Raw genomic sequence first — 27,592 nt, forward strand, 5'->3', positions numbered from 1 at the left:
CTTCACCAGCTCACAGCAGGATGGACAGGGTTAAGCTGGGTCTTCAAAACAAATTATTCATTTAAATAAGTGTAAATGTGACATTAATGTACCTGATTACACCTGTGCTCACAAATTAGAGTGCTTTTTTTCCCCCACTTTAATTCTTAGGAAGCATTAATTACACACCACTAGAGTAGAAGCATCCCCGTTCTTCACATATCGTTTGGGAGACACGTCGACAGTGATGTTTGAATGACAAGTGGAATTGAAAAAAAATCATTAGCTGGAAGTAGCGTGAGGCTTGCAATTAGGTTGTTATTATTGGACATGGATATTGCAGTAGGTCCAGAAGCCCCAGATGGCAGAAGGGCATCACAGGAGCAGGTACTGTGATGCAGCCTCAGCATCAGGTACGTGCCAGGCAGCCTCAGAGAATTTACCATCTATGACTTGCTTACTTACAGTAACTATATGGGGATACTGCAGGTTCGCTGTGTTGTCTGAAATAAATACAGGAAAACCACTTACAAACCCGCTATTTCTACATGCCTGGGTTGCTAGAAAATAGGTGAGGGAAAGAATGGGGTTTGTCCTTTTTAACTTGTCATCTCACAGATTAGAGTCATCTTTTCGACCTCGCAGTCTCATAAAGTGCCTCTCTGACAAACTTAAAATAAAAGCATCTCTTGTGTGGTGTAACCTGACACCTATGATAGGAATTTGAAGTCCTTGACTTAACTGAAATTGAAAAAATATATTATTTGGCTGCAGTAGTCCAAATGTGGGTCCGAGCTGGAGGTGACAAAGGACACCAGGGAAGGCAAACTGCAGAATGCATTTTCAAAGTTTTAACAGCCTCTGTGGTCGGTCAAGCATAAAAATACAGGCTATGGTTCTCACACTGGCCTTGCACAGCTAAAGCTGATATTTCCACGTGGAGAGCTGTGCCACAGGGCCATGACCTTGTCAGCTCTCATAAGCCCCAGTGAATCGGGTGTCGTGAATTCTGAACAGCAGAACTCTGAGGAAGCCAAATCTGCATTTGGGTTTTGCTCCTGGGTCTGTGCTGCCACTGCCCCACAGAGGCGCCCACAGCCACCACACTCCTACCTGAGCTGGAGTTTGCTGTGAGACTAAGGCTCAACCCTAGTCCTGTCATAATTCTTTGTGCAATAATAGCCAAGAGTTAATATTATCTTCCAGGCAAGAGCCCAAAGTGGAGGTTTAGAGATGTGGTGGAGCCACCAGACTGTAATACATCAGCTGAGCTACACAAACAGGCTGAGTGCACGTTCCTGCTCCGTGCCAGGGCTGAGCTGAACCCTATTGGTACAAATTTCAGTGCTCAGCTCCTGTACAGTAACTCGTTAAATCACTGTAATTCCATCAGCTCTATGAGTCCAACGGGACCAAGCTCTGCCAATTAAAAATGCATCCTGTTTTTCTGAGATAATTTATTTTTTGACATCCCTTCCTCAGATCAGTGCCACATTTCATTACAGAAGTGGCTACATTTCAGTGCTGGACATTCCTTAATTATGGACTTGCACATACAGAGAAAAGTAAGGACATCTTTTCAGGTCAGGGCTCCTGCACTAAGTCTGGGTCAACAGATGCTGTGCAAGTTTCTCCTAATCCCCAGAGGAGACTGTCACCATTTCCCAGCCAGCACATTTCAATAATTCACAACAGAAACGGACAGAAAGGGAAACAGAGGTGGCAGTGACTTAAATCTTACTCGTTGAAGAAGAAAACTCTATTCCCCATGTCCTTCCCCTCAGTGCCCAGAGAGCAAAGCATTGTCACCTTGTCCCAGATCCCTTTGTGTACCAGAGGACAGTCATCGAGTCCTTTCTCACTTCTGGGAGGGTCCCCAGCACAGGAAGGACATCAACTTATTGAAGTAAGTTCAGAGGAGGCCATCAGGATGATCAGAGGGCTGAAGCAGCTCTGCTGTGAGGAAAGGCTGAGAGAACTGGGATTGTTCAGTCTGGAGAAGAGAAGCTTCAGGGTCATCTAACTGTGGCCTTCCAGTGCCTGGAGGGGCTGACAGGAATGATGGAGAGAAACTATTTACAAGGGCCTGGAGTGACAGGACAAGGGGGAATGGCTTCACAGTGCCAGAGAATAGGGTTAGATGGGATATTAGAAAAGAATTCTTCCCTGTGAGAGTGGGGAGGCCCTGGCATAGGTTGCCCAGAGAAGCTGTGGCTGCCCCATCCCTGGAAGATGCCTGAGGCCAGGTTGGACAGGGCTTGGAGCAACCTGGGCTGGTGGAAGGTGTCCCTGCCCATGGCAGGGGGATTGGAATGAGATGATATTTAAGGTCCCTCCACACCCTAAACATTCTCTGGTGCTATGATTGGTTCTCTTGCATTGACACTTCACTCTGGCTACGAAGCCAAAGCCATCCTTGGTGTAACTTGGCTTCCACTGAGGCACAGCAGGCTAATGCACATTTTATTATAATGTACTCTTCCCTGTGCTTTGGGATGCTGAAAGATAATAGAGGTTTCAGGAAACTTGGTACTGTTTCTTATATAACCCTCTAAAAAAAAAAAAAAAAAAAAGGGACTGAAAGAAATTCTGCTCAGCCTTAATTACAGCAGCACAGCTCTAATACCGCGATGAGCTGGAGCCAGACTCAATAAAACCTCCATCCGGCTCCTGCACAGCGACCTACGTGAACCTGATTCTTTCCCTGGGCTTCCAGCCCAGAAATAAAAACCCATAGAGTTTTTTTTTATTATTTTTAATTTAAGCCCGTAACGCGTCAACTTTCCCCGTCATTCCTAAGCCCGCCGCCGGAGCGCATTTACCCTCCCCAGGTGGATTCCAGAGGGGGCTCTGGGGAGTACCCACCATCACCGCACAGCGCATCGGCGGCGCCGGCGGCACCCGGGGGAGCTGAGCCGGGCTGGGCTGGGCTGTGCCGGGCTGGGCTGGGCTGTGCCAGGCTGGGCTGTGCCGGCCCGGGGGCGGTGGGTGCGGAGCGGGTGGGCGGGAGATCGGGTGGGTCCCGCCCCGCCGCCCGGAGCGCGGCGAGCGCCGCTCCAGAAGAGGCTCCGGGAGCCGCGGGAGCCGCAGGATTACCCGGAGCGGCTCCGCCGGGAAGGGCTGCAGGCACGGCCGGGGGCGGCCCGGCGGCAGGTGGGCAACTTCGGGGAACTAAGTTGGGGTGCGGGTAAGGGGGAGCGCCGAGCCCCCCGCATCCCTCGGGAGGGACGGAGCGGGGCCGGGGCAGCTCCGAGCGCCGGGGTCGCGGAGACGGCTCCGTGTCTGGGATGGCAGCGGTGCCCCGAGGGGGGCTCCTGTGCCGGGTCCTGCTCGGTCCGTGCTCCTGCCGCGCCTCATTGATCCCCGCTGATCGCATTAACGCGGCGCCTCGTCCTGCTGCGGGGCTCCCGTCCCGTCCCCCACCGCCCCCGACGCCGGCCCTGCCCGTGGGGAGCGCTCCGGGAGCCGCCCGTGGGTGCCGGGTCGCCCCCCGTGGGTGCCGGGTCGCCCCCCGTGGGTGCCGGGTCGCCCCCCGTGGGTGCCGGGTCGCCCCCCGGGCGTGGGAGATCCCCGGGAATGCGGGCGCTCCGCTGGAGGGTGCGACGGACGGCGGTCTGGATGGTCTCTTGGTTGGCGCGGTCTTCGGGGTTTTTTTTTTCCTCCAGAATTGTGTTAAGCGAGCCTGGAGTTGCTCGAGTTCTGAAGCTGCGCTGCTCTGGCGTTGCTTTTAATTAAGGGCTAATTGTCTCGAATGCGAGAAGGCGCGTACATGAGCTTCCCACCCCCCCCAGCTCTGGTATCGGTGAGAATCTGGCGTGTTGGTTTAAAACAACTCCCACACCACTCCGGAGAAGGCGTTTTGAAAAGCTTTTTCCTCGTGAATAATGATTTTGCCCTTTCTGCACGTCACTCGGGGCCGCTGAGTTTTGACCAAATTCTGACAAAAACAGAACTTTCCCCTCGGACACGGGGGGAAAGATGGGGCTGGACGTGAAGTTTCTGTGGTGTCTCGGCATAGCTGCAGGCTCCGCTTCCCTCTGCTCTCTGCAATATCCTCTCTGCAGGGTTTGCCGGCTCTGTTCCTTCTCTTAACTAGGGATTTGCCTTCTCTTTTGGAACTTTCTTGATTTTTATGACTCACACCTTACGGTGTATGAGCATAGTGATGTTGCCAGCATCACTGTGTGACCTTCTTGCCAATTAAGCGTGGTGCCTGGCTGAGATTAACCTAAATCCAAGCTCCATTTTGTTGGATGTGTCGGAGAGAGATCATTTCTGATGTGAAATGATCCAGCAATAGCCTTGGGTGCAAACTGGTTAGTCGTGATTACCTTCCTGGTGCCATTGACACATCCCCAAAATCACTACCATATTGATTTTTAGCTGTCCCGCAAGGGCTTGCTTTATATGAGGGTAAATACTGTCATTATTATGAGTGCAAAAATATAAAAATAACATTCAGGTCCTTCTGAAGGGCGTGCAAACTCTGGGAAGTATTGACTGTGGTATTCTGCAGTAGAAACTTTATAGCTTAAACTGCACGCCAGATTTCTTCAGTGATGTGTTTTTTTTAATGTATATGGAAAGTTATGAACAAATTATTAAAATCACTAATAGAAATGGTAAACTAACTTTTAAGCATTAGAAGTGTATTGCTACTCCACGTGGAATTGTTCCAGAAAGTCATTTATTATGCAAGAGAATTTCCATACTAACCTGGGAAATAAATTTTTGAAAGCATTTGAGGAGAATAGTTGGGTGAAGGTGAATAATTCTTGCTAAAATGCTGCTGGTTTGGTGTTGGGGGCTGAAGTTTCACGTCGATGCCCAGTTGAGGTCTCTATCCTGCCACGCTGGCACTTCCCACGTTCATCAGGGCTCCTACAGCCTGGATAGTGGTTTTTGCTTCTCTCTATTACTCTTAGCATTGCCTTGCACTGCAGGGAACGAGCTGCAGGCTCCGAGCTGGAAGCGTTGGTGTTTTCTGGGAATGCAGAGCAGCGGGAGGCGCCGCTCGGGTCCGTGTTGAGGGAGCAGGGGATCCGTGAGTTGGCACTGGCATTTGCAGTGAGGGCTTTCCAGAGTTGGTTGGTTGCTCAATGAGTAGAACATCAGGTAGGGGTTGCCTGATAAAGCTGAAACTTGGTACCTTTTATGTTAAACCACGAGATGTTTTGAGAGCCTGTGGGGTTTGGATGCGCTATGGAATGGTGGCAAGCTCTGGCACTCTTTCAGCTCTGTTTCTGGCGTGACCTGAGTCAGGGTCTTGTCCAGAAGCCCGTGTGTGTATCCAGCTGGCTGCACGCTCTGCAAATCCCTGGGCTTGTGGCTGTGCGAGTTACAGACCTAACACAGCAACTTGTGCTTTAAATTCCTGAAGATCACGTCACCGGAGCCAAGGAGCGATGCCATATTTTCATGTCACTTTTCTATAATGCTCCTCTTGGAGTTTCCACCCACAAATGCTTCCAACCACTCTGCAGGGGCGGTGGTTTTGGTTGGTTGTTTGTTTTTTTTCTGAGCAAGACTCGCTGTCTTTGATGTTGTTTATGTTTATGCTCTTGTGGTATTTCTTGTTTCTTGTGGGAATTTTCCCATTGCAATACCACGAGAACATCTTAATGTTATTGTGATACTGCAGCGGGAGATTTCTGCAAATAGAGTCAATCTTTTTTGCTATTCTTCCTGGAAGAGGCTGATTCTTACAAGTGACATAAGCCAGTGGTTTTATATGTATGTAAGAGATTATCAGGGTTTACTTTGATACCAGAAGACACAGCTTAACTGCAGTTTGCAAACAAGATTTTTCATGCACTTCTGATGGTGTGGGGCTGTTGTCTGAGCAAGCCTGCAGGGAGAGGGAAGTTGTTAGTGATGAGGAATGACTCTGGCTGGAGGTGAGTATCCCTCCTGAGTATAAAGAAGACTTTGTATGAATTGAGAAATAATTACAAAACAGGCCTTGATTTACTAGAAAATCAAGGGAAAGGCAAAGCTTGTTCATCTGTAAAGTTACTTTGTGTGCTAGTTTTTATCCTTCTTGGCGCTCAACTTGGCAGTGAGGTCTGTCTTGTTCTCATAGCAAATACATAACCTTCTAGTTCATATCTGGAAACCAGTGAACACTGGATTATAGTCCCCTGGGATGCATGCACTCGTTAAAGTTGAACATTACTGAGGGTACAAGTGGTGAGAAATGATTTATTCAAGGGACTTCTGTAATGGAAGCATTCCTTAAGCTCGTGTTGTGCATGGGTGATGTCAAGAAGGATTAAAAGGCAAGATACTTTGAAATCAGCTTTTGTTTGAAGAAGTTGAGGAACTTTCAGGTTTGGTCCTTCAGACCTGAATCTGTCACAGAAGGAGTCTCTGGAAGTGGCCTTGCTTTGGTGCTCATGCTCTGAAGTGGTTGCTCTGTTGCTGCTCTCCTTAACAAAACATCTGCAGTGACAGCAGTTCTTTTCCAGGGTCCTTCTGTTTGTTTGGTGTTTTGCAGCTCCACAGCTGAAGTTTCCCTCAGAGGCAGCTTCTCTCAACCGAACCAGGGAGAGATCAATCAGTGATTATCCCATTAAACCCCAACTACAATGCAGAAAGATGAAGCTGGTAGAGCTGTAGCCCTCTCTTGTGCTGACATCTCCACCTTTGGTTTAGTGAAGCTGTTTATAGAGTCATAGCCTGAACTTCTCAGAGTAGATTTGAATATCTACATATTATAGAGTGTGGTGTAGGAGAATGAATTCGAGATAAAAAATTAAAGAATCATCAGTGGTGCCTTGTAGTGCCTTAACTAGGGAAGGATTAAGTAAAGGCTGCAGGTTTGCATAAACTGAGAAGTGCTTTGCTGTTCACAGCTGCTGAATCCGTGGCTCCAAAGGCCACACTGTTCTCTTGCCCATTGAGACAGATGAAAACCAGATCAAAGTTGATGGCCTTTCAAACAAAAGTGTATCCAGGAGAGCACTCTTTGGGTAACAGAAGTGGGAAGGCTGGAAAAAGCTTTGACTATGATCAACTAAAATTTACTATACCTGGATTATTTTGAGTGTGCTCTCAAATAGAAAGGGAAGAGCTAATACAGAGGGAAGGGGGTGTGTCAGGAGTTCAAAACTCTTAAGGGTTCTTAGTCTTGTATGTGGTTGAATTCAGAGTGAAGCAGGTGGGCAGCTGATGAAATAATGCAGGGTTTTTTTTGTTTGTAAATCTTAAAGTCTGCGTGTTGAAGTTTGGTCTGAGAAAACATCAAGCTCATAGTGTCTATGACATTGCCTTGATTTTGAAAGAGCAGGTTTATACTCCTAAAGTTTTTCTTTTTAAATGTAACATCATGTAATGATGTTTCTTAAAATTAGTTATACTTTCATTTGGCATAACTGATGTGGGATTCTTTTCCCAAACTGTAACTTCCAAGTATTTTTCTCTTGAAAAATATGTCTGTTGATCAACATAAAAAATAATTAACTGGCAAAGTTGCTGCATTTCCAGCTGAGGGAATCAGGGGAAACAGCAGTGGGAGCTCCTGAAGTTGTGCTCAGCCGTGAACAGTCACACCTCCAGCTTGCTTGTGCTCTCCTGGAGAAACTTATTTGGTGGGAACAGAGAATATTTGAAACTTGGACGTGTATTTTAGTGTTTTGTTAATCCTGATTGCACACAGGAGAAACTTCTATCTGTTTTTGACTGTGATCATGAAGCGTTTACAACTCCAGAGCTGCCAGGATGGTGGGCTCCAAGAAAATGAGACAGAGCGACGTGGGCTGTAAAAGGCTTTGAAATAAGTGGTCAGACAGTAGGGAGAGAACAGCAGGGATGGCCAGACTTGTGTGGGAAGTTCTTGTCAGTCAGTTACTGGATGCTGGGAAATACAAATAATACATTTCTGACCTGCAGTTTGAGGGGGGAAACACAGGCTGTGAGTGCAGGGAGTGAACAGGTGTGAGCAGGAAGGAGCTTAAGAAAACCTTTGTCCAAGTGAAATCTGACTTCCAGGGCAGTGCCACCAACCTCCCTGCCAGCCTGGGGACCTGTGTGCTCTCTGATGTGTTGCAATTCCAACAGCTGAGGATGGAGCAAGGCTCCTGTGCTGCCCTTCCACCAGGTGTGTGTCTGGGAAGGGCAGGTGTTTTCTGCTTTCTGATTGCCCCTTGTTTACAGAAAAAGTCCAGAGTGGTTAAACTGGTTCAGCTGTTACAAGTTAGTCCCTCCACACTGGGTTTAAATGAAGAAAACCAAATAAGGCATTTTTTGTAACCATAGTAAGTCACTTGTGTAGTGCAGTGCCAGGGAAGCTGTGGAGTCCAGCTGGGACCAGAGACACCAGGTATGGGCAAGTTTCCCATCTATTACTATAGATCTAATTCCTATATGCTGTTCCTTTGGCTTTGGTGTGTATGGTTGGGGATAGTCCCACTTGTACACTCAATTATAATGGAGAATTGAGAAATCTTGAATTTTACTGTGGTTTCTAAACAGTGGTTTGAGCTTCACTGAAAGTGCATGGTTAAATTCAGTTTACTTTTCCATCAACACTTTAATCCAAGTGTAATGGGCTATCCTGAAATTAACTATTCTAACCACACTCTTCTCCTTATTCCTGTTTTTTTTGTGTACTGACTCATTAAAAATAAAACCATCCCATCTTTCTAGCACTGCTGAAATCCCAGTGCCATGGTCCTGATGTGGGGAGTGTGTTTCAGTTCAATAGGCCTTGACAATTCTGCAGAGTATTACTGCTCAGCATGTTTAGGTCTCTTATGGAATTTAAAATATAATAAATTACAGCTGTTTGGAGCTGTAAACCTCTCTTTGGAGTAAACTGGTGGGGAAAATCAACTGGTTTTCCACAGTCTGACTTAATGTAAAGCATGGCCAGCTTCTGTTGTGCTTGTGCTGAGGTCAGGACAGTAATTTCCAACGTGCTGCAGTGCTTGACTACATAAGAAGCAATCCTGTCTAATCCAATCCAGAGCAGGTCAGTAAATGATAAATTCTGTTTAGCTTTGCAAGCATGCTGATTTTGATAGTCCGTTTGCAGAAATCATGCACCTCTGCTTTGCAGACACTCCATGTGTTGAAGCTGGGGTCTCTTGGCATTGCCAGTAAGACCTGTGAGGTGAAAAATACTGTTTTAATGATGTGTTACTGTGGAGATATTTTATATGGAGAAACTGGGAAATTCAGCTGGTATGGTTGATGCAGAAACTATGATTTGTTTTCTTGAATAGAGTGAAATGTTCTGGTTTCATCCTGGCTTCTTAAGGTGATTGCAGTCACCTGGATGTGCCTATCCTACCTATCCATCTGTCCTGCTGGTGGAGGACAGTTTGTTTCTAAACCCATGAAAACAGGGTCTTTCTTTGCTCCTGCCCAACTTACTGTTACAGAACAAGCAGGAGGCTGAGCTTGATGCTTACGAGACGCTGGAGCATCTCAGAGTAGCCCCTGGTGGTCCTGGGTGGTGGGACTGCGTGTTGGTAGAACATACATGTGCAATTTTTACATCAAAAGCTCATGACTAAAATATCAGCATTTTCTCTGATGACTTCTCTCTTCATTTAAATGAAAACTTTTAAGTGCTTGCTGCTGCAAGTGTAGTGCAGGTTGTTGTGTGGGCAGAGCTGAGTGGGAGGAAAGCTCTCTGCAGCATCCTGGGTTATTTAACATCTCAGCCAAGTGTGTTGATGTAGGTTGTAAATGACAATAAAAAGAAAGGGCTGTCTGTGCATGTATGTGTTATTAGGGTAATTTATAAAGCAGAGGATAGGCTGATAGCATCTCTGCTGGGTCACTGCTTGACCACCAGTACCCCTTAACCTCTGGAAGTGTCTTGTGCTCCGGCAACAGGCTGCTGGAAAATGAAATAACAACAGTGAAGTGCTTGTTGCACTTCTTAAAAACAAATGCTGTAAAAAAGCCTTGGTGATGAAGAGCTATCAGCACACACCCTACCACATGTGTGCATTTCCCTTCTGTCACTAACATCAGCAGAGGAGTTCCTGTGGTTTGTAGTCTTTCAGCTGTGCAGTCCCTCGCATCAGTTTGAGTGTTTAAATGTGTGTTTTTAGCAATGTGCTTCTCCTCTGGATAGAGATTTATTGATGCTACAGAGCTGTTCTGTGCACTCCCTGGGTTGGTGTGTGCGTGTCAGTGGCGTATGAAAAGCATCTGCTTGCACACTGAAGTTTTTACACCAGAGAAAATGCAGTTTTGCTGTTTTGGACTAAAGATCTCCTCGTTCATCCTAAAAGAAGGACGAGGTCTGTATGTTTACTTGATCAAACAACTCCCTGCTGAAACTGGTAGGAGGTGGCTGGTTAAATTCATGCTGAAAACTCTTTTTTTTTTTTTCTTCCATTAACACTGGTCTGGGTGCCAGTTTACCTGGACCTGTGCTTAGCCCAGAGCTCTGGACACAACCCCGTGAGCTCTGTTGCCATCCCTGCCCAGCTGCACTGAAAGTGCACTTAAATGTTGTGGTATTTTTTTCTTCTTCTTGACAAGATAAAGGGCAGCAGCTGCTCATGTGTGACCCTTCTCCCATTCTTGGGCATTTACTTGTCTGTTTTCTCCTCTTGACTAAGCAAGAGTTAGCTGTTGTCCCAGAAGTAGCTGTAAATGAATGTAAACCAGAGGTTTTTTCCTCTTCTGCCCCATTTTTGAGGGTCTGCCTCCTCACACAGCGCCGTTCCTCTCGTTGCTTGTCTCACATCTTTCCTCTTCTAAAAAATCCTGTTGAAATTATAGTGGAAAAAGTCATGAAACCTCAGAGAGACCTGGCAGACAATTCCTAGAATCAAATACAATTGCTGAAGTGGTTTCATGTATATCGTAGTTTTCCTTTTAGATGTTTACCTTAATCTGTTTATAGATCTCGCAGTTTTTCAATTTCTCGCTATAATTTTTGTAACTATGGGATTTTGAATCTCACATTGACTACGTTTGCTGCTGTATTGCTAAAGAAAATAAAAATTGCTGTGGCTCTGGAAAAGAGCTGTGTTTTGTAATGCTTTAAAAGCCGTAGTTTACTCTCCTCAAGCACCTTTTTTCACTTGATAAGCTCAAAATGTAAACAGAAGAGGTGTTCTATCTAAAAGTGCTGTTCTTCCCTGACTGTTAAATGAAGAATAAGTAGAGTTTCCTCCCCTCTTCTCCAAGAATAACAGGAGATTGTGGGTTTTACTTATAGCAAGTTCTCTCCTGCCATGTAACTGTGGTTCACACACTAAAATCCAGGTACTAGAAAGTTCCAGTATTTCATTGGGTGCATTTGGAAACGAGAAAGTTGTTCTGTGGATCTGCCCTCCTACAAAACAGCTGAAATAAGTTGAGCCTTCGTGAAGAAACAGACCATCCTCTTCAACACCACAGCCCTCGGGAGCCTGTGGTTGGAGAGGTGAGCTGTCCCAGCCCTTGAGCATCTGCTGTGGTGCCCTGGCCTGGTGTGTGTCACACCTCTGGTGTGTTCCCTGGAAGTGATGGTGGCATCTTCTGCCTCTCCATAAGTCACTGAGGTCCAGAAAAGGATCATGGACTCTTCTCAGCTTTTTCCATGTTTTTCTTCAACAGCTTCTAAGGAGTGTAGTGTGACTCTGCTGTTTGTTGTTCATTCAGTTCCCAGCTTTGATGGAACTTCTTCAGGTCTGTTGTAGGACTTTAAGGATTTGACCTTGTCCCTGTCCTGTCCCGTGAATACTCTTGACTAGATCCGTGGTGGGTTGATTGGTTTATTTTCAAATGAAAAATCCAGACAACTTACCATAAGTCTGTTTGGTGACTAGAACTACTGTAGTATTTATACTCACTTCTACAAGTACTTCTAGATGACCACAAAGTAGCTTCTTCATAGTCAGGCTTCACTTAGAAATATGAAGTAATCTCTTGCTCAGAAGCTGGGCTTACTACACTGTGAGCCATGCCATGTGAGGGAAACATCAAGGAAAACAATTGTGGGACTCACCACCTTTATTAAACTGTACCTGACTTGAGTGGGCTGGTGGTTTTTTGGGAGGGGAACTGGATTTTTTTTTTCTTACTCTTTCAGTGGTAAGAGGGCAGAATGACAGTACTCATGAAGTATCTGTCCCAAGTGTAACTTGAACAGTTTTGATATCACTTGCTGAATGTTCTCCAGAGTTAAGAAAGTTGCATAAGCCCCTTATCTAAAGCTAAGCAGCTTAAGGAAGTTGCAAAGCTCCTCCACCTCGTGCTTCTTGCTGTTGAGCTGTTTTAACATACAATCTTCTCTTTCCCCTTCAGCATCTGAACATCCTGATGTTACAGATTTTGATAACCTGCCTGCTTACCTGCTCGTGCCTGTGTGTTACCCTGAAAGAACAAAAAGCTGCCTTTGCAGAGCTGTGAAAAGAAAATGAAAACACAAAAGTAAAATGTATGAAACGGATAGAAAACAGGGATAAGGCTTGGGATTAAACCTGAAGTTTTCTCCAGTTCTCTCTTGTTCTTAGATGGAGTTTTGATTACCTAATGCAGAGTAGGCATGAGTTCTGATCTGGGTTGTTAAATCCCCTTAATTCCTCACCAGGTATCCACTGCCTTTTTGAGAACCTTGGATACTGTCATGGGAGGTGTTTCCAGCTTGAAAAGAATTACAAGTCAGTCTCAAAACATATAAATCCCTAATGACATAGACATACTTCCCCTTAGTGTCCAAGGATGCTCTCTTTCCAGCAGATAATAGTCTGGAGTGACATTTTTAAGAGAACCAGGCTTGGAAATGTTAGTTGGTGCATACATCATCATCTGGAAGGGGAAAAATGTTGTTATTCTTATTCTCTGCAGGTAACTTAGGAAAATAAGCAGAAGAAATATAGTCTTGTCTATCCTTATGCCCCTTTACAGTATTGTAACAAAGCTGATCTTCTCCCAGCCCTTGGCTCCCTGCAGCAGGGAGAGAAAAATCAGCATCTCCTCCATATTTTCAGAAAACTTTTGAGTGCATCAGTCTGGGGAACAAACACTGCAGACAGTGAACTGCCTGCAATTCTAATGGAAACTTCTTTTAATTCTACATTTGTAAGGATCCACATTTTTCCTTTCTGAAAGGCTCAGCAGCTTGTCCAATAAAGCCCAATTAAAGGTGGTAATGGACACACCGTTCTCGGATTGATTTATTCCTGTGCTTCCTGGGAAATGGTATTGCAGAGGGATTTGAAGTAGTGAAAATGGCACATGTGATAAGGAGTTGAGATACAAGCAAGGATTGCAGCAGGGAGCTGCTGTGGTTTTTTTATTTACACAAAAGGGACGTTAATGTTGCAGTGATGAAAAACTCATTGACAGTTTTACATTTGTTAAGTTTAACTCATAATGAGCTTATGGAATTGGAGAGTCATGGATTGGAAGGGGCATTAAAGCTCATCTCATTCCAACCTCTGCCATGGTAAGGGAGACACCTTCTACTGGACCAGGTTGTTCCAAGCACCATCCAACCTGGCCTTGAGAAACCTCCAGGGGTTTGGAGTCCACAGCCTTTCTGGAAAACCTGTGCCAGGGTCTGCCCACCCTCAGAGTGAAGAATTTCCTCCTAATATCCAATCTCAACCTGTCCTCCTTCAGCCTTTCCCTGTTCTCCCCTCTCTCCTTTATAGATGCAGGCAACTATAATTCTGGGCACGCTTGTTATTTGTTATTTATGTGGTTTCTTTGCAAATCCTCCTGAGTGATGATAAATTCCACGAATTTTCTCTGCATTGTGTGGGGGACTTAAAAAAAAAATGCAGCCCTCTGTTTCACTGGGATGTATTTTACATACCTTAGACTTTTCTACCTAAAAGATGCTGGTACTTCTGGAAACAAAATCCCAGCAAGGCTTTATCATTAATTGACAAAACTCTGTTATAATATTTTTCCTGTCCATGATATCAAATGTATGTGTATCCAGTTAATATTATAGGAAAGCGAAAGAAGTTTTGAAAGTCCCTTTTAATATTAGGCTCTGAAAAACCCTGCTTCCTTAATTCATTGTGGTCAGGTGAATTTAATGGTCTGGTTAATCAAAAAAAAAGTCTTCAAAAGCCTTTGTAGAATTAAAATTACTTTTTATGGCTTAATTGTAGGCACAGCTTCGAGTACTCTCGTCCGGGGTTTTTTTGCAGATGAGTTCATACTTTGTTCTTGCTTTAATGGTACCACTTCAAGCCAGGCATAATATGTTCTTTAGAGCTCTGTTTCAGCATAAGTCCTGATTTTCACCTTCCCTCTGCTGTACAGTGAAGGATGCAGAGGTGTCCCAAAGATTTTTAGCAACTGCAGCACCTTTCATGCCATGTTTGACAGATGTGACTGTTCAAATTTCATATTCAACTTAGAGCTTCTCCCTGCGAGGGAGGATGAGAACTCATCTAACCTGTGTGTTGATACACACACATTATCTGTTCTTCAGAGAGCGTATTTTCTTTTGGTAAGGGCAACTCCAGAAAAATATAACGCAGAAAATCTTGATTTGTGGAGGAACACCTGGAAAATGCTATGGGATGCTGCCCCAGGTCTGAGAGGTTTAGGAAGAAGTATTTGAACTGTCCAGCAGCCTTGGCTCCTGTGATTTTAGCACAGGAAAATACAAGTTTAGTGATGGATTAAATTTATGTAGCATGTTTCTAGAGTGAAGTAAAGTCCTTCATCAAGGACTTCTGGTGTCTTCTGACCCCTTCCTTCCCTTCCTGGCTCACGACACAGGTGTGTTGTTGAACTGCATTAACAGTTTCCACTCTGTGCTTTAAATCAAAGGTGGAAGTGACTGTGGCTAAAGGGACTAAAGCAGCTTGTGTGCTTGTAGCCCACTGCACAAGGGCTGAGCTTTCTGCCTCAGTGGGTTTATTGGTTTTTAAAGAATTATGAATTCTGTTTGAGGTCGTTTCTGGAAAAGCACTTTCTCTTGGTCTGCAGGACACGATTAATGGCGAGAGCAACGCCAAGTGCATTAAGACATGAAGTGAACCTTGGAGATCCTGAAGAAAAACAGCATCTTCTTGGGCCTGGGGCTTGTTGCTGCTTTCCTGTTAGACATGGTGGAAAAGAATTGTTGCCCTCTGAAGAATGGGTAAAGTGATATTTGGGAAGTGGAGTTTTTTTGGTTAGGAATGCTCCAAGTGTAGGTTTTCTGGAGCTTCAAACTCACACCTCAGAACAATATGATTATTATTATTAGAATGAAATAAAACTCCTGAACCTCAAAAATTAAATTTGTTTGTTTCTCCATCCCCTTCCATGGGCTCTGTGTCACCCTTCTGCAGATTTGTTTTCCTGCCAAGGACATTTTGTATCTTGGTACTCTTAATGCTGTACAAACCAATTAACCTCTCTCCCCGTCTCCTTTTCCTCCCATGTTTTCCAGACCTCTGCCAGACAGAGATTTCCTAATTTGAATTTAATTCCTAATCAAGAAATTGATTTATTTTTTTTTAGTACTTTAGATATTGTTAGGTTCATCACCACTGAATGTTGTCTCAGTGGAACTCTCTGCTCCTTCCAGTTTTGTTTGGGTTTTTTCTTTTAGACCAAAGCTGTCAAACTTACCCAGGAAAGCCAATATAGTCTTTATCACATCTAACCTTGTGCTGATTATTTAAAGAGATCTTGTTAAGTAATTTAAACACTGGCTTTGTTTTTTTTCCTCCCTTAAAAGTGAGGCCTCATTGCAGCTGAAGGATAAAAGAGGTGTTCCAGAGTTGTTTGGCAAACAAGTCTGGTTCTTTCTTTACTGCTTTTGGTGGATCAGCTGTATTTGCACACATTAATCTTGGGATAGACCCTCTTTTAGTGTCAGTGAAAGAGAACTCACTGGAAGTTTAACCTCTAGTATTCTGCTTTTTCCTAATTATGGAGACATGAGGAGCAAAGATGCCCAAATAATATGCAAAAAATGAGATTATCTGCTGTCATTACATTGTTCATCTTGCTTCCTCCTTCTTCCCCTTCCCATTAAGAGTCTGGGAACTGTCCTCTTCCAGCAGTAAGTTAACAAAGCAAGTGTGTATCTAAATTAATACTGGAATTATTTTGTAGTAGTGAAAGGGAGCAGAAATGTGGGGGACAAAACAGAGAGAAAGTAAGGAGGTGGTGAAGTGTTCTGTCAAAATAATAAAAAATAAAATACCATATTTTGTGGTCTTAATAGTAACCATAAAATGGTTTGATTATGTTACTGTACTGACACGTGCAAGCCAATCAGCCACACTAATCAGCTGAACATCTGTAATGGCTTTAGCACTGTCTCCAATGGGTATTATTTTGCCTTCTGGTGTGGTTTTTTTTTTTTTTCTTCCTCTTATAATCTCACTTTTGGGTTAATATCTGTGCTACTCGTTTGAAATTTTGGCTGAAAAGCAGTATTGAAGTTTTCAGGCAATGTCTAGTAGTTTCTTTTTGTAAAAAAAAAAAAAAAAGGAAAAAAAACCTGCATAAAAATATTTGAGCATTTTATTTCTAGTCATAAGAGAGGAAACTCTCTTGGGCTGAATAACTTTTTGAGTGCAACTTCATAGACATCAATGCAGATTAAGCTGCCCAGGTCTCAAGAAGTAAAAGGGGGGGAAAAAAAAGTGCAGAAATGGGTTCAGCTCTAACCATTCAGCTGTGACTCTGAGCTTTTCTTTCCTTTCACATCAGTGCTCTGTGCTGCAGGGGATTATTTTCTTGCATGTGACTTGGAGTGAGATAATCACAGACAGGATAGATTAAGGGTACCTGTGTCTGTATCTCCTGAAGGCCCAGTTAGTCCCTTGCCGAAATTGGTGAATTCTTCTATCTAGCTCCTCCATTCCCAGGATAGAGATATATATCAAAAGAAGCAGAAAATGCTGGGAAAACTGTATATAAAATGTAAATTTCACAGTTTTACCTTTATTCCCTGTGTTTACTTATATAATGGAACCATTTATGCCATTTCGCCCTCGTGCTATCTTAGTTCTTGGGAATTAATTGTTCTTTTATAATTAAACAGAGACAATACTTCTCCTTACCTGTTGCATGTCAGGCTGTAAACAAATGTGCTGGAGCACGTGGGGCAAAGGGCTTTGGACATCAGGAGGAATTTCTCCATGGAAAGGGTGGTCAGGCCTTGGCAGGGGCTGCCCAGGGAGGTTTGGAGTGCCCAGCCCTGGAGGTGTCCAGGGAAGGACTGGACATGGCACTCAGTGCTCTGGGCTGGGGGACAAGGTGGGGATGGGGCACAGGGGGGACTCGATGACCTCGAAGGTGTTCTCCAGCCTCAGTGATTCTGGGATTCCTGTGGGGGAGGTCTTGGTGAGGGATCCCAGTGGTGCTGTGTTTGCCCTTCAGCCGTGTGGGATGGTTTGGCTGGAGTTCCATGAGGATTTACCTTGACCCAGAGCTCTGTGCGTGGCCCAGTGTTTCATTTACCTCCTCCATCCCTGGAGGCAGTTTGAAGGATGCACTGACCTTTGGAGAAGACTCCAGAGGAGCTTTGTCTTCCCCACCCAAACTGACCCGTGTCTCACTGACCTGTTTTCCATCAAATCTCTCCACTGTGTGTGTGCATGTTGGTGTAAACACTGTTGTGCTCAAGTGTGTGTGTGCTGACCTTAAAAACAGGATTTACTGCCAGTTTGGTGATACATGTGACACCTCACCTTTGCCTGCTGTGGTGGAAACTCTGGATGTCTCATAGCTAAAGAAGAGACAACAAAGGAGCCCTTGTGTTCACCTGGCCATGAGGCAGAAAATAAACCTGTGGGGTCTCAGGTCAGCTTGCCTGTAGGTCACCTCTTCCTCTTGGCTTGCTTCTGTTTGGAGGGAGAAAAGAACCCTGTGTGTGAGGCTTGGGGAGAGAAGAGAAATGTTAATGTGGAGCAGTGTGTCTCACCAGCAAGGCTGCACCAGTTTTGGTCTAGGGAATGTCATTTCTATCAGTCAAGAAGAAAGAAATGTGTAGTGTAATAATAAAATACTAAATTCCCGTCCGTGTGTAAATGTGCAGATGTGCCAGAGGACCCATGCAGAGGACAACCATCTCCCTCAGAGTCACAGAATACATTTGTTTGTTTGGGTTTTTGATGTATTAGCCCTTGTAATGGCTCCCTGCTACGTTCTCTACAAAGCTCAATGAGTGGTTTAAAAACCCCAACCCAACCCCAACCCAGCAGGCCTCGCCATCAGAGCCCTGCAGGGCGGCCTGGGAAAGGCTGCCCTGTCTTGCTCTGAGTGAATTGACCAGAAAAGTCAGCATGAAAATGAATTATTAAAGAGTTTAAAATGTGAAATCTCGGAGGCTTTTTTCCGTTTAAGAGCCAAGTTGAGTCCAGAGCTTTGTGGGAAGCCACAAAAGGCCCGTGATGGCATTAGGATGGGAGAGGTGGAGCCCAGGCTCTTAGAGGCTCTCGTCCTCACATCTGTTAGGAATTTGGTTTTCCGTTTCCATTGAAAACAGAGAAGTAACTGTACTGCTTTTCCTGGAAAATGCCTGGTTAATGCAATTCACAGGCCACCTTCTAAGTTTTGATTGGGTGTTTCAAAGACATGCTTGTGCACTGAGGATTTCTTCCTACATTAAGTTGGGCATATGACAAAAATGCCATTATAATTGGATAAATTTTCGTGTAGGCACTTGAGCGTTAATGAGACTTGGAAGAATGAAAGAGAGGGTGAAAAGGAAGGGATTTTTCTGCAATTGTCTGTGTAGTTTACATTATTAGATTGCTGTATATATTTTATCTCTATAGATTAGCTGTAAATACACGTGTATGTACGTGTGTATACATATACACAGCTGGAAACTCTTTTTACTGTTTTACCTTAAAAATCTCAAAGGTTTTTCAAGCCCAAAGTGTACTGACTGGTTAATTTGTCAGCTATAAAGGTATTCAACACAGAATGATTTTTCTCATATGTTGCAGTTTGAATTGTCAGTATAAGAGAAGTTTAGTGGATTGGAAATGTTGTTTCTGTCTGGTCTGATTGAGTTTCTGAGTTTCTCTTGCAGCGAGAGAGACCAGAAAGGCTGGAGTGTACATTTTGATGAGTGGTTTTGGGCTTAAGAGCAGAAATACTTGTTATGGGGAGTTCTGTAAATCAAAGTAACTCCTTCTTCACGAAAAGTTAGTTAAACACAGGGCCCTGTTGTTGTCAATTTTAGTGCATTTGGATGTTGACAGTTTTTTTATGTTGAGTTTTAGATGCCTTTGAGTTGGAGAGTACTATATTTTGTCAACACTTTTCAAGTGGATTGACTGTGTTGCTGTTTTACCTGGTGTCATTTAGTCAGCTGTCTACAGGTTTTTTTGTTTTGTTGTCTCAGTTCTAATTTTTTAATTCTCTGTGTTGGGAGGGAGCTTAGGAAAGGCTTTGGGTGTGTGTTGGATTTTTTGTTCTGTTTTCCTAAGTGCTTGAAGGTGGTCTCTTATTGCTCTGTGGCACTTTGCTCCCTAGATGCCTCAGTTCCAGGTAAATGGAACTGCCTGAGTTTCCCCTGATGGGATTTGAAGCCCATCTAAAGGGCAGGATGTGTCTTGCTTGTCCTATACCACGATTTTAAGGAGTCTCTGCTGTTGTTTATGGGAGAGAGATGAGGGAGAACGGCACGAAAAAAGATATTTGAAGTATTACTGGGGGCAGTGGGATCATCAGAAATTCAGCAGTCTTTAAATTTTTGATGGAGAGGGAACTACTGACAAATTGCTGTAGGTGACCCTTGGAGCCGGGGCAGCTCCGATCGGCGCTCCCGGGGCTCCCTGGGCACACGCAGGAGGTGGATGTTAATGCCCACTGGGACACTGTGGGATGCACAGATCAACTCTGTGCTGGCCAAGGAATATCAAAGGGAAATTATGTATGCAATGGAAAGTGATGAGTTTTATTGGGGCAACCATGAGGGATAAAAGAAGCTTTTGAAGTTGCGATTTGTAGGAGAAGGAACCAAAGGTGCTTTGAAAATAATGGTGTGTTATTTGTGCATCACCAGAGACCTCTCTCCGTGTGTTAATACAAAGACTGCTTATGTGGGAATGAGGAAAGGCTAAGAGAGCTATCCTGGGTTCATCCCACAGCGTGGACAGCAGGGGAAGGGGTGATTCTGCCCTCTCGGGTGAGACCCCATCAGCAGAGCTGCCTGCAGGCCAGGAGGGACATGGAGCTGCTGGAGAGAGTCCAGAGGGATGGAGCAGCTCTGCTGGGAGAAAAGGCTGAGAGGGATGGGATTGTTCAGCCTGGAGAAGAGAAGCTTTGGGGTGACCTCATTGTGGCCTTCCAGGACCAGAAGGGAGCCTGCAAGAAAGATGGGGAGAGACTATTCACAAAGACCTGGAGTGACAGGACAAGGGGAATGGCTTCACACTGACAGAGTGGAAATCTAGTTTTAGGTATTAGGAAGAAGTTCTTTCCTGTAAGGGTGTGGAGGCCCTGGCAGAGGTTGCCCAGAGAAGCTGTGGCTACCCCTGGATCCCTGGAAGTGTCCAAGGCCAGGTTGGACGGGGCTTGGAGCAACCTGGGCTGGTGGAAGGTGTCCCTGCCCATGGGAGGGGTAGAATGAGATGGTCTTCAAGGTGCCTTCTGACCCAAACCAGTCTGATTCTAATGGTCATCCTTCTTTTCAGGGACTAAATGTTGACTCCTCAGCAGCATCTCCTGCCATCCACAGGCTTCCTGTGCTAATGGGCTATGAATGAGTCCTCTGGCAACCCTGGAGAGTTTGCAACACAAATGCAGAAATTATAGTCGTTCCCCTTATGGAAATAAAAATCAGGTCTCACCCTTTTCCCCCAGTGCAGCTACACAAGGCGTAGTTCATCAACTTCATATTTGATTTTTTTTTTTGCCCCCCTCAGTAGCTCTGATTTATTTATCATAATTCTAGAGCCTTAGATTATTTTGAAGTGATTTGTGACATGCTGTCATCTGGGTTCAAAGAAGTTCTGACCTCTGGAAGTACCTGTCTTGGAGTGCCTGGTTGAAGGTGATGACCCATATGTGTTATCAAAAGGGTGTCTGAAATTGGTAGGTTACAGAGGGAAAGCCTCAGGCATACAAATTATCAGAACAGGGGCCTGAAAATAATAGAGGAAATACTTTATTTGTGACAGGTCACTCTTCTGGAAAAAAACAAACAAACAAGGATTTTTGAAGTTGGTTATTGGCTAGAAATACAGTTATTCCAAGAAAGGAAGAATTAATGGATAGAACAGAGGTTGTGTCATCGAGGGTGCATTGCAATTTTAACGTTATGGAACATTAATATTAGAGCTTTTAAATGCAGGATGTTGTTGTGCTGACGTGTAACTTGGGTTGGGAAGGCATTTAATAATCTACTGAAATATAGAGAAATCTATTTGAACAGTGTAATAAATGGAGGTATTTAAATACCAGCAGCAGTTGGCTTTTGGAGGTGACTGAATATGAGTACATATTTTTAGATTTTATTAACACTTATAGGCAATCTCAAACTTCTGTTTGTGCTAAACAGGCAAGATTCTGGGTTACCACAGGCCAAGAATTCTTCCCAAGACATTGCAGCTTGAAAGTACTTGGTCTTTAACATCCTTTCTTCTTGTATGTTTGGGAAGTACAATTCTGGCACTGAATGAAGATTTTACTTGGAGCCTGGAAGTGGTTTGGTGGTAACTAGGGCACACAAAGTCTCATGCAGATGAACAGTGCAGTGAAACTGTTCCTCAGGGCACAGGAGCCATCCCAGGGCAGCAGGGATGGAATCTGTGCCTGCATCCGTGTCGGGACCATCTTGCCAGTTGAAACCAACTGTCTTGGCTTATGCTTGGGCAGTTAATGTTGTCCTAGTACGTGCTAATAATTTGATTTATTCTGTGAGTAGAGCTCTGGTTTTGTAACTAGAGCTGTTAAAAATATCGTTATCAGTTTGTTTCTGATAAACTGGTTGATCACAAGTCACAAGTGGCTGGACAGAAAGAACAAACAGTATCAAGGTATGTTTTAAGTCCTCCAGAATGAACTTCTGTGGAAATCTGCTTAGTCTCATCCATTTTTATATTTATCAATATGTGGCTGTTTCATTAAATAATGTAGAAAAGGGTAATATAATTCAGATTTAATTCGAGATCTGTATTTTGAATTTGAAAAATTAACCTCCCCTATCAGTGTTACACCTCCACTGTACCAACACCAAAAATAGATATAATTTAGTTTCTAATGACAGTAACTAAACACATCATGAGAGTCAAGTCACTGTGTTGGGAGTCAGTCTGTAGTGTATGTTGGGTCTGGGGTTGCTGTTCCTTCAAGGACTCAGTAAATTCAAATTGTATCATGTAACTGATTAAATTGCAGGAGTTTAAAGAGAGTCTGATAAACATTTCCCTGTAAACTCTGGGAAGAATGCAAAGCTGGTTCTTTTGTTAAGTGTTCCCGTGGGCACCCCAAAAGTGATGGAGGTGGGCTGTCCCTGCGGGTGATGCAAAGTAAAGACCTCTGGCAAGATGTAAAGAGGCTCTCGAGCAGTTGGTGCACGGAGCTGTGGAAGGGGATGGTCTTAAAATAGAGCAGGATTGCTGAGGACTTCAAGATAAATGTCATCCCTTAATTATTTTCTTTTTGAGACTTCACTGCTGTTGTTGACGTGGAGTTACTCCCCGTGGTGAGGGCTCAGCCGAGCTAAAGCTTTTTCAGTGGTTGCAGTTGTGAGATGGAATGACTGCAGATACTGAGCTCAGGAAGCCCAGTTGGTGTGTTCAGAGGGTTGTAACGTCGTGATGAATGAGAGGAATAAAGCAGAGATGGGCTGTGACACTCGGTGGAGAAAGATGAGGATGTGGGGAGAGTGGGCATTCAATCACTACAAATGCTCTTTGCTGCAGTGGGAAAAGGAGGGACTAAAACAAGAACAGGGCTGGGGAAGATGCTCTGCAGACCAGAACCACCTGCGTGATCCGTGTCCCAGGGAGATTTGGATCAAGTGCAGAGGATGGATGAGCCAGTGGAGCAGGGGAATGTGGCTGAGAGCGTTGATAAATGCGGCGAGACAAGAGAAGCTGTAATAAAACTCTGCACGGAACAGTTGTTGACTCTTCTGTGTAAAGCTGTTGTAAATGAATGTTGTATAAAATGATGCCTTTAACTAGGTCTCTGCTAATGACACGCTGGAGAGAACTTTAATTCCTGCTTCCTGCTCGGTAATGGAGAAGTTTCTGGGAAACTTCGTTGCTCCTTTCTGTGCTTGAAGCCCGAGTGGATGGGGATGATTTGTGTCACTGTGGATGCCCCTGCAGGGACAGGGAGGCTGAGGAAGAGCCACAGGCACCTCACAGTGGCTACCTGGGAAGCAGCTTCCTAATGAGTGGTGCTGCTGTGCAGAAGTGGAACAAAGATCTAATGAGACCCCAAAGGAGTTGGAGCAGCCGCAGTTTTCCTTGGAGCACCATTTTAAACTTTTCTGAGGAACAAGCCGAAGTTATTGCTTAGTGGGTTTTTAACCCTGTTCTTTGTCATGCTGCTGTAGCTTTTAACTGGTCAATTCTTCTTTATTTACAGCCTTTCAGGTGTATTAGGTGCACTTGTGTTTCTTTCAGAAGAATGCTGCCACTGCTGGCTCTGTGATATTCAATATTTCCTCTGTGTTTTGTTTCTTCAAAGCCTTCCCAATCTCTAACATTAAATTACTCAGATATCTTACTCTCTGGATTTGGCTGTTGAATCAGAGTTAACTACTTCCTACAAGTGACAAAAATCCCTTCTAAATTCATATCTGAAGCTGGCACCATATCTATGTCAGTGGAACTAATAACAGATAAAAGCTTGATTTTAGGAAATAATTTGTGTTTGGCTCTGGCATGGGACAAGTCTGTCCTTGCCTTGATACTTGATTATACCTATAGCACTTCTGAGTTGGATTCATCTCAATAGAGACAGATCCAAGTGAACTGGGCTGTCTTGGTAATGTCTGGAGATTATCTGGTATCAGGGAAAGACTGGTTCAATAAATTCTGTGCAAGTGGCTTTGTTCTCATTCTTTTGGATTTTCAAAAGCCTGTGATTGTAGCATTTTTCTGATTATTGGAGTTTTTTTATTGTTGAACATGGAGAGGTAAGTGTGTAGTGACCAATGCCAAGCTGGAATATTTTCACCATGGCACTGGTTCCTGTCAGAGTAGGGACTGTAAGAGGCAGAGGGTTGATTCACTGATGTGGGAGATTAACATTCTACCCTGTAGGTATTCCTCATGGAAACCATTATGTTGGGTAATTTTTCACAGCTATTAATTTGGTTTTGAGAGAAATTAGAAATGGATATCCCTCTTCCAAGAAAAAAAAAAAGAAAAAAAAAAATCTACTGGAAGTTGGGTTGGGATGTTCCACAGTTTATCAGGTGAAGCCCTGGCACAGGTTGCCCAGAGAAGCTGTGGCTACCCCATCCCTGGAAGTGTCCAAGGCCAGGTTGGAGTATCCTGGGCTGGTGGAAGGTGTCCATGCCCATGGCAGGGGGTGGAATCAGATGATATTTTAAGTCCCTTCCAACCCAAACCATTCTGTGATTTTTAGATTCTGTGAGATTCTAATAATTCCCACCCTCAGCAAAGATACACTGACCTCTAGTGTCAGCACATCAGTTGATTTTTTTTCTTTTTCCTGTGCTGTGGTTTGGGATCAATACTGAAAAATAGGTTCTAGATCTCTTTAGCTCAACTAAGTTCCAGGAGTTCCTGATTAATTTAGTCTCAGTGACTCTACAAATTCCTCTAGCTCAAGCTCCAAGTTTAATATGAACCTGTCAGCCAGATCTGACAAGTTCCATTTCTATATATAGAAATAAAAATTCCACCTTTGGGGAATTGCTGCTTTTTACACTTGACTCTGGGTAGTAAAAATTAAGGTCACTGAATAAAATTACTCACTCTTGAACCTTTCCCAAACTTTTTATTACTTTCAGACATTCTTGCACATCACTTGCTGTATTATATGGTCTGTGTGTGAGTGCATAGGTTTTAGAAGGCTAATGCTGAAGGAAGAAAAATCAAGTTGAATTTTTTTATATGTATGTGCTCCCATCCTACTTAATTTGTTTGGCTGGTGGATTGATTTGGGTTTTTTTTAATGCATCTGCAGTTGTTTTCTTCAATGGACTTTTTGGAGGAACTCATGAGAATTTACTTATCTCTGCAAGCTAAAGAAATATATAATAAAGAAATAAAATCTGGTATTTTTTCCTGGTGTGTTTGCACCACTTCACAGGTTGGCTTTCTGACTGCTTTGAAATAGCTGTGGCTTCTGAAACCACAGCATTATCTAACAGTGGGAAACTTTCTAATTTAAAAATATATTTATATTTCCTTTTAAATATTCTGTGGGTGTTATTCCCTTTGTTTCTCTCCTATCTTTTCCAGGCACAGCAGGTGCTGCTTCTCTTTATCCTTTCTGACTTTTGCATACAAAGTGCTGAATCCAAGTCCAGTTATTTCCAAAAGCACCAAAGGGATGCTGTGGATCTGCCCCTTTCTTTCTGCAAAGGGGGGGGGAGCAAGACAATCCTTTTATTATTTTTTATTAACATAACATTGCTCTTCATTTGTAAGATGTGACGTTTTGGAAGCAAAATCGAGAGGAAAAGGGTTGGGATTTTTTTTTTTTCCTCTACTTTTCCTCTGCTCTTTCTGAATGTGGATGACCTAAAACATGACCAGGGTTATGCAGGAGCTTTGAAGGTGATGAAGATGCTGATTGTTGTCACCAGATTTCGAATCCCTGCATTGGCAGTGAATCTCTCTTATGCAAGTTATTTCCTCGTGCTGCATTATCAGAACATGTATATTTTGACAAGTAATTTTGTAATGTAATGGGGTTTTGGTTGTTACCTCTGATGAGGATCTAATTTTTGGATTAATACAATAAGAGAAGGTTGCAGTGAAGCTGAGCAGCAGTGGTGTTTAATACTTGGTTTTTATTTGGGGAGGGAGCAATTTCCAAGCAAGAACCTTTCTCCAGTGCCAAAAATTGACCAAGGGTCTACAAACAACCTGATACCCCCAACTTGGCCTTGGTGCTGAAGTCAGGGAGAAAACCTACTCTTGGCTTCTTTATTTTTCTCTTGCTCATCAGTGAACTGAGGAGAGACTTCAGTGAGTTTATACTTTGGTGTTCAGTGGGTGTGCCTATGGATTTGCATCTCTTTAAAGAACCAGTGTGTTGTGGAGCATAAAGATACCTTTATCTGGCTTAAAGCTGTGAATTTGAACACTGCTAAGTGTCATGCTTTAAAAATGAAATGTTGGTATTCAGGAATAGATCCTAGATTAGCAAAATCTTACAGAACAGAGTGAAAATGAAGTGTTTAAAGTCATTTAAATCTTACAAGGTTAGCTGCTAACTACCATTCTCTCTTTTAGATATTAAAATTTATTAAAATACAATGCAGCCAGAGGTTGGGATGTATTTTTATGATTTTATACCCACAAAGCTTTTCAATTTTTTAGGGTTTTTTTAGCTTCTACCAAAGCAGGTTTTTTCTGGCCTGAAATGGATCTATCACGTTCTGCTTTGCCCAGAGCACTTAAAGAACAAAACGAAATTAATTTAGCTTCTCCATTTTTTTTTTTCCCCTTTCCTTGCAAGAAATCTGACACATAAGAATGACCTACTTTAATATTCCTGCATCACCTCCTCCCTTTTTCCCTTCCTGCCCTTCTGGCTTGTCCTCACCGCTCAGGGCAAACAGCTGCAGCTGGAAAATCTCAGTTCCATGGGCTTGGGATGGTGATGCTCCTGCAGGATTTGGCACTGCAGCCCAAACTGAGGGTGTCCTGGGATGCTGCAGTGCCTGGGTTGTGTGTGGATGGATGTTTGGATGATCCTTCTTCTGGATGCCCATGGATGACATTCCCTTGGGGAAGGCTTTGCAGATGGCCCTTGGAAACTCGGGACAGGGAATGGCCAACTCCCAAGTGTTTGGTTTCAACAAGAAGTTTTTGGGTTTTGTGTTATTTGTGTGTGGTTTTTTTTTTTGGTTGTTTTGGTTTCCTTTTGGGTTTGTGTTTTGTGGGTTTGATTTGCTAAGGGAAAAAAACAAACTCAAACAAAAGCCAAAGAAAAGTTTGGACAACCCTGTCAGGCTCGTGGTGTGACTCTTGGGGATGGTCCTGGGCCATGTGATGTGTTTGGAGGAGATTAAGTTCTGGCAAATCATGATTTGGGAATGTATCATAGCAGACACTCTGTATGAACTCTTCTTTTTTTTGAGGTGCTTAGCTTGAAATTCAAACACCTGATTTACAGAAATATCAAAAACTTAGCTCTAATGTAAAAGGCAGTTCACATGGAAACATCAAGTTCAGACATCTCAGACTTGGCTCCTCAGAGCTAATAGTTGCTTTCTTGACCTTAATATTTCTGTGCACTGATCTGTAGACTAATTCCAGAAGGAATCATTTAATCTACTCTGTGTACTGCCCATCTCCCCTTCCTCTGCAGAGAGAGGATGCTGTGGAAGTGACACAGAAAGAATGTAGAGGCCACAGTTGTCATACAGCTAAAGAAAAGCTACTGTGAAGCTTTTTTAGGAAAAAAAACCCACAAGTGAAATAACAATGTCATACCCAGGCCAGTAGACCTTGGCACAGGGTTAATCATTTGGCCATTGACAGAGGGAGAAGTGGCAGCAGATTAGTTCATTGCCCGTCAT

The 27,592-nt window shown here is 43.8% G+C and overlaps 1 protein-coding gene across 1 annotated transcript in view; it reads left to right on the forward strand.

Annotated features, from left to right (window-relative positions):
• Window positions 1-3,013: 3,013 nt before the first annotated feature.
• Window positions 3,014-27,592, forward strand: part of CNTN3 (contactin 3) — a 98,981-nt gene continuing 74,402 nt past the window's right edge. The window contains exon 1 of the mRNA XM_050312898.1: window positions 3,014-3,132. The gene's annotated coding sequence lies outside the window, so the exon portion shown is untranslated. The remainder of the gene's footprint in view (window positions 3,133-27,592) is intronic.

Source organism: Myiozetetes cayanensis, unplaced genomic scaffold (genome assembly GCF_022539395.1).
Source record: "Myiozetetes cayanensis isolate MyiCay16 unplaced genomic scaffold, myiCay2020 scf18, whole genome shotgun sequence".
NCBI classification, from domain to species: Eukaryota; Metazoa; Chordata; class Aves; order Passeriformes; family Tyrannidae; genus Myiozetetes; species Myiozetetes cayanensis.